Consider the following 13,280-nt stretch of genomic DNA (forward strand, 5'->3'; position numbering starts at 1 on the left):
TTCAAACACACAAAAGAAGCCCAGTAGTAGTATCAGACTACAGAAAATTTAGAGAACCAAATAATTGCTGCAAGATTGAACTTTAGTATTTTTGTGTTTAGTGTGAATTAGAAAGTTTAGATGTTCTGAGTTTTGCTTATTGAACCTGACCTATGTTTAACTGGGTCCTAACTGGGATACCAGACTGTGATCCCTTGCCTCTGATGCACTAATTCTGGATCACAACTTACTGAATCCTAAAGTCTGGACATCTAGACATCTGCCTGCATTTTTGTTTTATTTATACTTACTTACTGCTATTATTGCAAATCTAAACTTCTGGATTTCCAGGACAAAACAAGGCCGGGGTAAGGGACTATAAGTAGTTAAATTCAGGCAATACTGTGAAGGAAAATGCAAAAACCCAAATGCTATTATACATTTGCCAAGTTATAATAATCATCATCATAATAATCCTAAATAGTATTGAGAGAAAAATGATCGCTTATCTGATCAAAGTCAATGCTATATCAAATCCAGAAGTTGGACTATAATTGCCGGCTTTTAGACAAGAGGTCTGTACAACAATCTGTAGGTAGTATAACTAAGTTAATAAAAGTTTAAAAAAATGTGATCAGAACTAAACAACACCAATATCATTGTATTATGCTCATGTGCCTCCTGCTTTGTTCCTTACTTTAAACATATCAGCAAAATAGTTATTGCAAAGGATTAAATGTCCAAGGTACAGTTGCTCTAAACTATGAGCAACTTCTAGCTCTGAATAAGCTAGAAGTATTCAGTGCATATCAATCATTATACAATTTCTACTTCTTCACAAAATATCATTACTTTGTTGCCTAATTCTAAATAATTAGTATGAGGTTTAAGATTTAATACAGTAAATTAAATTCTCTATTTTTCCTGCAAATTTATCAATCCCTAACTTATAAAGACATAGTTAACTCATATTATCCTGATTTACTTTCTAAGATTTCACAATCTATAAATGGAATATTTACATTTTAGTTTAAATTTCTTAATTTTATCCAGGGAAAAATCTAAATTATATAAACATGTTCATGCCTAAGATCTTCGCGATAGTGAGATTAGCATCATATCTATTAGGTAAAACTGCTAGTTTTCCTTATAGTGTTAATATTCTATATTACAAAATAGAATTTTGTGAATCAGTGGACATTCCAGAGTCATTGTGCTATGCTGCATATTTTACATAAATAGGTATTTCTTTTGTAAAATCAAATTATATTTTACTCAAATTTTACTATTTTGTTACAAATAATATTCAATCTACTTTAATTACACCATCCAGAAAAATACTGTAAATATTTCTACCCTCTTTCTCTCTACCAGGTCCCTCAAAAATTGCAAGTAAGAAAAGTAACAGCTACCACCATGGTTAATGTTGAAATATTGAACTTTTTCTCCAGAAAACGGCAAACAAGGTGAATATCTGTACACTTAATTATTTGTAAACAACAATGAACTTGAGATACTAGCCATTTCTACAGAGTAAGAAAATGAGAAGAATAAACTCAAAAAGTAAGCATACTTAATTTTAGATGGCATGATTGTTAATGTAATAAGTCATAAGGAATGTGCATGGTACTAATAGATAGGATAAGCCAATTGAGCAAGGTCATAGAATACAAGTTTAATATACAAAAATTGAAAATACTTTTAAATTCTAGCAATGAACCATAACAAATAGCATCCAAAATATAAGATATTTATAAATTTTCCAAAATAATATATGCATTTTAGAAATAAATAGCAGAAATAGATAACCATAAATGATAAATTTGACTTATTTAAATTTAAATTAGCCTTCTGCTCATTAAAAGATATTTTAAATTTATATATATTTTTTCATTTTACAGTTTATGATTTTTGTGTTCTCCTTCAAAAATCTTTGCATCTCCCCAAATCACATAGATGCCAGATATGTCTGAGAAAATCTCTTTATATTCTTGGTTTGCTGACAGTTTTACTAGAAATGACTGTTAAAAGCTCTGTCAGTAGAAATTTTTTGTTGTTTTTAGAATGATTGAATTAAACTGATTGACTTTTTCATTGTTAATCAACTTTTCATTTTTCACATAAATTCTACCTTGCCTTGACATTTTACCTTTTAAAAAATACCGATGGATCTTTTTATGGTCAGTATTTTAATAAAATATGTAAGCCTTTATTTTTGATTAATCTTAGTGTGTAATTTTACTTCCCTTATAATGTCTTAGTTTAAGTTTTTACAATAGGATTATGCTAACCTCATAGAATAAGGTGAGAATGTTCTTCTGTAATTTTCAAGTTTTTTTGATGTGAAATAATTTAACTTCCTTTAACTTAAAATTTCTTACTAATAAATTGAGGACTTAATTAGAGAGTAACTAACCTTAATGGATATATGTTAGCGCTATTTCACAGTGAATTTTTCACATTCACTGTGTTATGAAAACTGCTGAAGAAATAAAAAAAAAAACAAATTAGAAGAAAGCAGGCTATATGAAAAAGTCCAAATTTATGTAATCATTTTAGGTAAGTGTATACCTAAGAAGCACAGAAACTGGGTGCTACATATAGGCTAGAAGTTTCTAATCTACCATGAGATAATAAAAGAAAGATATGCCTTTGACAAGAGATTGATTAGTCCCAAACAGGTTGGAAAATTCATCCTTCCCTAAGAACCTTCTCTGGTAAGAAGCATTGTCAGTTGAGGTTGGTCTTTTTTATAATTACACCACAGATAATTACACCACAACCCTAGTGGAATTGTTAATCAGAGTCAGATTCGGGCAATTTGCTTCAAATCACAAAAGATAATAATAAGCAAGTAGGTGTTTCCAGAAGAAAATGATACATGTGCCAGAAAAGAGGAATATGACTATAAATAATAAAACATTCATTGGTTATGATACAGATACACACACTTATTTTTTTTATTAATGTTTATTCTTATTTTGAGAGCAACAGAGCATGAGCGGGGCAAGGGCAAAGAGAGGGAGACACAGAATCATAAGCAGGCTCCAGGCTCTGAGCTGTCAGCACAGAGCCCAATGTGGGGCTTGAACTCATGAACCGCAAGATCACGACCTGGGCCAAGGTCGGATGCTTAACCGACTGAGCCACCCAAGCACCCCTACACACACTTATTTTTATATTTAATGTAAGTATTAGGATAGCTAATAGTAATATGAAATAAAATGTGAAACATCTCTATTTTACCTTTTATGTTACTTGTTTTTAATAGTCATGGAATCTGAATATCTCAAAAAAATAAAGATGACATATTTTAAATTTTGGATAAAACAGGGGAACCTGGGTGGTTTAGTCAGTTAAGCATCCAACTTCGGCTCAGGTCATGATCTTGCGGTTTGGGGGTTCAAGCCCCACGTTGGGCTATGTGCTGACAGCTCAGAGCCTGGAACCTGCTTCACCTTCTGTGTCTCCCTCTTTCTCAGGCCTTCCCCCACTTATACTCACTCTCTCTCTCTCTCTCTCTCTCTCTCTCTCTCTCTCTCTCTCAAAAGTAACATTAAAAAAATTGGGGGTAAAACAACAGGTCATCTATTTTATCCTTCTGAAAGACTAAAATGGCTTGTCCCCATCTATTAACATATGACACAATAATCCATTCATTAGCACAAATGAATCATGATCATTTTTCTCTAATTCTACTTATTTTTCATTCCATTAAACACATTTAATGTGAGAACAAAATCTAAAAGACATTTCTAAAGGGATAAAAGCAGTTGCGATTCTCTAAATTCAACAAACATTTGCACATACGAGCTATGTGGAAACATGTCAGGGTGGCAAAATTTCCTTAAACTTCCAAAACCTGCATAATGTTATTTTTAATAATACAATATATACATAAGGGTGATGACAAACGATAAAAGGAACAGAACACATACTTTAAAAAGAATTCATATTGCTTCTTGGTGTGCTCCACTTGTCTCCAATTTCAAGACACTTAAAACTAGTTGCTGAGAAGAGTTTTAATTTTATTCAGCACTGTAAGGTGTAAAAAGTCAGAGTAACTAGATCTCTCCCTCCCTACTATTTAATGAGTTTGAATTCTCTTGAGTCAGTTCTGTTCTATGTTCTTCCTTTTCAACACTAGCTCTTAAGGTCAGTTCTTTTAGTGCTATCTTTCGATTTTATAATAAAAGAGCAGATCTTTTCTAAAACTGGTATTCACATGACTGAATTTATTATAATAGTAGGAAAAAAGGTGTGGCTACCACCTGAAGCCTTGTTCTTAGAAATTTACACTCTGACACTGATGCAGTACTTTTAAAGAAAAAAAAAAGTCATAAGTCAAAGATTACCATAGTCATTACTGGCATTATACCAAAGTTGTATTTCAAGATGTAAACCAAGCGGGTGCAACTAGATGCTAATGAGTAGTATCTACAAAGGTTAAATATAAATACATATAATTATAGCTTTTTTGTGACAAGAAATTATTACTTTCTTTCTTACCCACAAGACATATCTTTCAAATAACAAACTGAAATGAAAGTATATTTATTCTGCAATCATAACAGGACTAGGAAATGTACAATTATGGTTAAGTGTTTGGAACATTTTGAATATTCATGGCTACAGCCTATAGATAGGATTAACTTTTTCCAACCAATGAAGTTCTGTATAATAGTATATTTGCATTCCGAAATTTTAAACTGGTGCTGAGAGAAAATATACATATTTTTTTGTTTTCTGTCAAATTTATAATATATAATATTATCAGTGAAAAGTCTTAGAAAAATCATCTAGTATTAAGGCAAAGTCTATAATGAGGTATTTTGAAGCAAGACTGCCAAAGTATACTTATTTTATAAGGATAAATTATAAATTATTTCTGCATAATAAATATAATCTGTAATTTAATATTAGGTACCCTGTGTTGATTGTGAAAATACAAGTCACATTATTGAGTTGATAATAAACAGGTATTCTTTTTTTAATGTTTACTTATTTTTGAGAGAGAGAGTGCAAGCATGGGAGGGGCAGAGACAGATGGCCAGAGGATCCAAAGCAGGCTCCCAGCTGATGGCAGCTAGCCCAATGTGGGGCTGGAACTCAGGAACTAGGAGATCATGACCTCAGCCTAGTCAGACACTCAACCAACTGAGCCACCCAAGGTGTCCCTATAATATAAGGTATTCTTTAATAAGTTCTAGATTTTAGCACAGAATGGATACTATCAGTAATATAATAAACATGAAAGATATTTATATAATGTTAAGTGAAAAAAAATGATGAAAATTGGATTTATTTTATAATTAATATGAATAAAAACCCACATATACATATTCACGGACAAAAGGATTTGACATTAAAAAGAGATGAAAAGTTTACAATTTGTAACAAATGTATTGTTTTATTTCTCTCAATTTATTACCATAATTTTGAAAAATTAATTTATTCTGAAAAACAAATTTAGTAGGTATTTTGAAGACAATAAGAGACCAATATTTAATAACAGATCCCATGAAAATTAAAGTAAAGAAGTGAGAGCTAAGGGGTAATCTTCAGTAACTAAATTCTGCTAATCATTTAGCACTTATTGACTGTGAAGATAGGACAATTGTTCAGCAGTAACATTCAGCATGGGAACTTAATTTGGTTTGGGTTTGTAATTTTTTTTCAGGTAAATGTAATGTATTAAAAAGGCAAATTCCCGGGGCGCCTGAGTGGCGCAGTCGGTTAAGCGTCCGACTTCAGCCAGGTCACGATCTCGCGGTCCGTGAGTTCGAGCCCCGCGTCAGGCTCTGGGCTGATGGCTCGGAGCCTGGAGCCTGTTTCCGATTCTGTGTCTCCCTCTCTCTCTGCCCCTCCCCCGTTCATGCTCTGTCTCTCTCTGTCCCAAAAATAAATAAATGTTGAAAAAAAATTTTAAAAAAGGCAAATTCCCTAAAATTGTTCCATTTTATGAATTTTTAGTTTAAAATGCATCATTTTATTTAATCAAAACAAATATAACTATAAACCAGTTTAAATTCCTAACATGGATTATAAGGCACTATAAAATTTAGTTCCCTGAAAATCTGTGGTCTCTTCACCATTCACTTTTCCCACTGAGATCCAGCCATACCTCTTTGTTCACTTTGCTTTTCTTTGAATCCTGCAAGTTTCTTCTTGCTTGTGTGTGTGTGTGTGTGTGTGTGTGTGTGTGTGTGTGTGTGTGTGTATCTGCTGGTAGTTAAGAAATGTGTAACAATTCCCAAGTTGGTTTGGCTACAACAGGCCAGCAAGAGGGATCCTGTGCTGATAGAAATGTTCTGTATCATGACCGTATCAATGCCAATATCCTGGAAAACTACAGTTTTGCAAGGTATTTCTATTGAGTAAAACCAAGTACAGAGCACATATCTCTCAACGTTATTTCCCAAAACTGCTTATAAACCTAAAATTATCTCAAAATAAAAAGTTTACTTAAAAATAAGTGAATAAAAGTAACTGGGAAAAACAACTATTTGGATCAAGTTTTAATTATGTAAATGATAGTCATTAGGTAATACAATAATTTTCTTCAATACAAACTTAGGAAGCATCTATAGGAAATGCCCTTATGCTAGTTGATAATATGGATTCACAATATTTACAGAATGCTCTACTTGCAGTGATAATTTCTTTTCAAGGTACTGTGAGATAAAATGACATTTTATGTAATAATAATACCACTATCAAAGTAACATGTAAAGCTTTTTAGCAGAAATATACATTTTGTATATATAAGGATGAATTTAATGTTTACCAAGTAATCCATTGGATAATAGTTCTTACTTTTTAGTAGAGCAAATGTAGAATGATGAGATCAACGTCAAAAGAGACATACAAACTATTTCAAAACCAACCTAAATTAAGAATTCTACAAAGTAGTTATCATGTTAAATTATGAAACTAAGAATTGAAGAGCAAAGAAATTCTTAATTTTCCTAAAAGCATGAAATAGTTGTTAATACGGAGTAATTTACCTTATTATCTAACGTTGGCAAGTACTCTGATATAAAGACAGCAAAAACTTTAATAACGACTACTTGCACTATTCTCAGTAATACCACTTACAAAGCACTTACACTATACCAACAGTTAGAAGGAAGGCTATAAAATATGTCTTGTGTTCAGCCTGTTTTCTGATTCTAGGATGGAAAATATTCTACATTCACTTATATGTAGCATCACATTTTTAACCTAAGAAATAATGAGGAAGCCATCTCAAAGTAAATGTATTCCAAATAATACACTTCATTTCCATATTTACATTAAATATCGCTACATTAGAAACAAGGGATTAATTCAATATTACTAGAGTTAAGGTGTTACCCAATGGTTCAAAACTGCTAGAGAGTCACTGAAAATAGATCTCTAAGTCAGAACAGCTACACGACCAAAATCGCTTTAGTGGATCTTCATTTTCTCCCAGCCATCTCTGTTCCTAGATAGGTTCCGGAAAACAGTATGGATGTTGGGACAATTCTGCAATTCTATGTTCAAACTGCTGGATAGATCATATATTCAACATTATATTCTTTCTTCAGTGTTTGGAACTTTCTATCTCTTGTCTATATACTTCAGAGACAACCTCTTTTGAAAAAATTAAAAAATAATTAAAAAAAAAACAGAAAAACTAGAGTTAAACATGATTTTCTTCAGAACCTGAAAAGCATTGATCCCTTAACTTCTGGCTCCAAATCCACACTAATTTCATCTTTTAACGGCCACTACAATGATTTGCGCTGATGTGCCTAAAGTTAGGTACTATTTTTGCAAATATAACAAAACTTAAAAACACAAATATTCTATGTGACTATAGTTTATCCTCACAGACTCTCACAAATATTCTCATGAGTCAGTATTTCTTGATTACTCTCTTCTAGGACATTAAATTAAAATCAACAACAACAACAATCTGCTTGAGTGCCCCGCTCCCCAATCCTCCATCAGAGTCTCACAGGCCACATTTGGAGGATTGTTGTCATAGAGAAACTAAGCATTGGCCAGTTCATAAATACATGCTAAGTACAAGAATCTGTCTTGTACTGAAAAAGTCCAAAAAGCATATTTCATTTCAATAACAGGTAATTAAAAGCTGTCATCCTATTAAATTTATTACAATCATAATCTTCAAGATCCACCCATGTTCAAATTATAGAATTTGACAGGTAATAGAAATCATTATGCAACTAAAACTCTTCTCAAATTTTGATTATGGTACTAATCTTTGATAGTCCTCAGGGTCATGAGATTGCTTTCATTCCTTTTTTTTTATCTTCAAATCTAAGAGTTCCTTGTATATTTTGAGTATAGCAATTTACCACATATATAACTTGGAAACATTTTCAACCATTCTGTGCTCTGTCTTGTTATTCTTTTTTTTTAATTTTTTTTTTAGTTTTAAAACTTTTCTTAAGTTTATTTTTGGGGGGGGGGGAGAGAGAGAGAGAGAGAGAGAAAGAGAGAGAGAGAGAAAGAGAGAGAGAGAGAGAGAGAAAGAAAGAAAGAAAGAAAGAAAGAAAGAAAGAAAGAAAGAAAGAAAGAAGAAAGAAAAAATGCAAGCAGGGGAAGGGCAAAGAGAAGGAGAGAGAGAATCCTAAACAGACTGCGTGCCAGCAGCACCAAGCCCAATATGGGGCTCTGTCTCACCAACCATAAGCTCCTGACCAGAGCCAAAACCAAGAGTCGAACACTTAACTGAGCCATCCAGGCACCCCTGTCTTATCATTCTTTTAACAATACATTTCATAGATCAAAAGTTTTTAATTTTAAAAATTCCTACTAATTTTTTTTTCTTTTTTACCTTTAAGGATCATTCCTTTGTTTTTGTTTTTTTTTGTTTTTTTTTAAGAAAACTCATTAACAAACCCAAGGCAATATATATTTACTTTTGTTTTCCTCTAGAAATATTATATATTTGCATTTGTGTTTAGGGATATAATCCACTTTTATTTCATTTCTGTGTTAAATATATATTTTGCCTAGGTTTATCCTTTTTCATAAGGACAACCTATTGCTCCATCACCGTTTGCTGGGGAGAAAAAATTATCTTTCCTCCACTAAATTGCCTCTGTGTCTTTGTCAAATATCAGTTAGATTTATTTTTGTGGGTCTATTTCTGCACTCTAGTCTGTTATCTTGACCTATGTGTCTATTCTTTCATAGTATCGCAGTCTTGACTGTGGTAGCTGTAGAGTTAAGTCTTGGTCTGGGGTACATTTAGTCCTCTGACTTTATTCTTCTTTGAATATTCTAGGTCTTTTGCCTTTACATGTACATTTCATAAGGAGTTGACTGATATTTACAACATACCCTTCAAATATTTTGGTAAGATTTACATTGAATCTAAACAAGTGGAGAAATAATTCTCCATTTAATTAGCTCCTCTAATTTCCTTCATTGGTTTTTTATAGTTTTCTACTTACAGACCATGCACATATTTTGTTACTTATACCTAATACTTTTTTGGTGCTATTAATAAAGGGTATTGAATTTTAATTTCAAATTTCAATTACTCAATGCTGATATATAGGAAAAGGATTGACTTTTGGGGTATACAAAAATAAAACCTGTATCCTGTGGCCTTGCTATACTTGCTTATTAGTTCCAGACATTTTTTCAAGATATTTTGGAGTTTTCTACATAGATAATCAGGTTAGAAATAAACGAATAAAATATAGCATACACACACACACACACACACACACACACACACACTTTTTTGGGTCTTATTGAACTAGATAAGATTTCCAGTACAATGAATAGGAGTCATTGGAGAGGATATCCTTGCCTTTTCTTGATTATCTGGGGAAAAGCCTCCAGATATTCTCAGCATTAAGGATGATATTAGCTGTAAGTATAGCTGGGTCTTCTATGTTGCTTTTATTTGGTTAAGGAATTTCTCTCTTCCTATTCTTTACCTTTTATTGTGAATTTGCTCTAATTATGTTGAACTGATTTTCTCAGACTACTTTGTTACAGTATTATACTTTCACATGTTCTTTAGTCTGTTTGTAGCATGAAATATAGTGTTGATTTATATATTTAAAACCAGCCTTGCTTTCCTGGAATGAATCACCCATCATAATATAGTTTTTGTATTGTTGAATTCAATTTGTTTTTATTCTACAAAGGATGTTTGCGACTTGTTCATGAGAAACAGTGGTTTGCAGTTTCCTTTTTCCGTAATGTATTTATTTTGTTTGGTATTAGGATAACATTAACCTCACAAAATGAGTTAGGAAGTAATAACTCTGCTCCTATTTTCTGGATGAAATTATGGAGAACTAGCATCCAATCATCCTTAAAAGTCTCATAGATTTCACCAAAACACCATCTGAGTCTACCACTTTATTTTGGGGCAGGTTATTAATTATTGATTGAATTTATTTAACAGATATGCATGCATTCAGATTATGTCTCTCCTTATATGACTTTTGGTAGCTTGTGACTATCAAGGAATTAGTCCACTTCATCTAAATTACAAAATTTCTGAACACAGAGCTATTTGTAATACTCCATTACTGTTCATATGATATTAGTAATTTGTATCTTTTTTTTTCTTGGTTTCCATGGCTAGAAGTTTATCAGCTTTTTTGATCTTTTGAAAGAACTAGTTTTTTATGTCATTATTTTTTTCTCTATTATTTTTCTGTTTTCAAATTTAGATTTCTGCTCTAATTTTTATTTTCTTTCTTCTGCTTACTTTAGGCCTAATTTGTTCTCCTTTTCTAGTACCCTGGTTATTGATTTAAGAGGTTTCTTCTTTTCTAATATATGCAGACAAATAGATGAAGAATACAAGGGATAAAAACTACTTTGGGGCGCCTGGGTGGCTCAGTCGGTTAAGTGTCCGACTTCAGCTCAGGTCACGATCTCGCGGTTCGTGAGTTCGAGCCCCGCGTCAGCCTCTGGGCTGATGGCTCAGAGCCTGGAGCCTGTTTCTGATTCTGTGTCTCCCTCTCTCTCTGCCCCTCCCCCGTTCATGCTCTGTCTCTCTCTGTCTCAAAAATAAATAAACATTAAAAAAAATTAAAAAAAAACTACTTTGTTGTTGTTGTTTTGTTTTGTTTTTTGCCTATTCCAGTATTAAAACAAACAAAAAAGCTAGGTAAGTCTTAAGAAATGAGTTTTTCTACCATTACTGATATGAAGCTGAGCTGTTAGGATTAAAATAAAGTGATCATATCTATATTAAAAATATATTATAAATAATGTTTAGAACATACCTCATATAAATTTTTTAATGTTTATTTATTTATTTTGAGAGAGACAGAGTGTGTGCAAGTAGGGAAGTAGCAGAGAGAGAGAGGGAGAACCCCAAGCAGGCTCTGGGCTGTCACAGCAGAGCCTGACACAGGGCTTGATCCCACAAACCGTGAGATCATGACCTGAACCAAAATCAAGAGTTGGGTACAAATGACTGAGACACCCAGGCTCCCCCGTACCTCGTATGATTTTTATTCTTTTAAATTCCTTAAGGTATGTTTAATACTCATGAGGTGTTCTATCGTTGTGAATATTTTTGTGAACTTAAAAATAAGTGTATTCTGATGTTGTTAGAGAACTCTACAAATGTCAATTATAGTAAGTTGATTTATAGTGCTGTTCATGTCTACTATATAATTACAAATTTTCTGCCTGTTTGTTATATCAATTACTGACAAGGGTGTTGAAGTTCCCGATTACCACAGGGAATTCTATATTTCTTTATTAAGTTATATCAGTTTTTACTTCATATATTTTAAAGCATTCTTTTTAGATGCATTTATGTTTCAGATTATTATGTCTTCTTGGAGACTTCATCCATTTATCATTATGTAATGCTCCTATTTCTCTCGGATTAATTTTATTGGAACTCAGTTTTGTCTGAAATAATTTTAGCATGTTTTTTATTCACTCCTCTATTATTAATCTGAGCATTTAATTTAAAGTGAGTTTTTAAAGGACAGCAAAGAGTTATGTTTTAATGCACTGTCTTTTAACTTGGATCATTATATAACCATATTTAAAGTGATGATTGAGAACTCCACTTTTACCTCTCGCATATAAAGAGTTTGAATATTGTTACTCTTTCTCTTAAAATATTTTTTTTAAAAAGGCTGAGCAAACATATCAATTACATTTGCTGCACCCATTAGGGAAGTCAGGTTAGGGAGCAAAATGCCACCCTAATATTTGGAGATAAATAAACCCTGAGAGTCCCAGCAGAATTCTGTATACATAACATAGGTACCTCCAGCCAGGAACTGGCAGGATCATTTAAATGGTTAAGTTTTGAAGAGTTAATAGAAGCAGAGTGTGAACTAATATGAGAATGAGAAAGTGCAGCCTTAGGGAGCTCACCGTAGCCTTGAGGGTGTTACCAGGAGCAATCACAGGAAAGATACCATCATAGCTCTGGCAGGGGAAAAGGAAAACTTACCACTGTGAAATATACTCATAGTGTCCTCCCTCAGAAAGACCTACTCTCCAGTGGAAAAGACTTTAATGCTGAGTGAGCTGACATAGGGGAAAGACATTTCCCTGACTGTAGTCCCCTTTAACCTCTTGTCTTACAGCATGGGGTAGAGGTGGCTAGGAAACACGTTGCAGGCCACACCCCATGGAACAGACCCACTAAGTGATGGATTTAATCACAGGATTATAGAATGCTTCTCCTTGCCTATACCTTACCACCAGCCAGGAGGGCTCCAGTGTAACAACAGTGGATTTCAATAAAAAGAGCTCAAGAAAGATCCTTGGGGCACCTGGGTGGTTCAGGTGATTGAGTGTCTGACCCTTGATTTAGGCTCAGGTCTTGACCCCAAAATTGTGACATCAAACTTTGGGTTGAGCTCTGCACAGATCCTGCTTGAGATATTCTCTCTCTCTTTCTCTCTCTCCCTCCCTCCTTCCCTCCCTCTCTCTCCCCCTGCCACCTCTCCATCTTCCTCTAAAATTAAAAGAAAAAAAGAAAGATCTTCTCTTAAAAGAAATATTTAGTAAAGCTCAAAGGCCACAGGAGAGAAAAATAAAAGGAATATTAAGAGGTCTGAAACCCTGGCACTTATTGCTACAGAAGTGTTACACAGCACAAAGCCTACCCAGAGTAACATAAATCTTCACACTAAAGACTTAGTGTGAAGCTTTCAACAACAACAACAAAAATACAAGGTTTGCTAAAAACCAAGAAAAAGCATAGTTTGAAGAGATAAAGGAAGCATCAGAACCAGATTCATATATGACACTGATTTTGGAATTATCAGATAAATAATTTAAAATAACTATGGTTA

Source organism: Prionailurus bengalensis, chromosome C2 (genome assembly GCF_016509475.1).
Source record: "Prionailurus bengalensis isolate Pbe53 chromosome C2, Fcat_Pben_1.1_paternal_pri, whole genome shotgun sequence".
Taxonomy (NCBI): domain Eukaryota; kingdom Metazoa; phylum Chordata; class Mammalia; order Carnivora; family Felidae; genus Prionailurus; species Prionailurus bengalensis.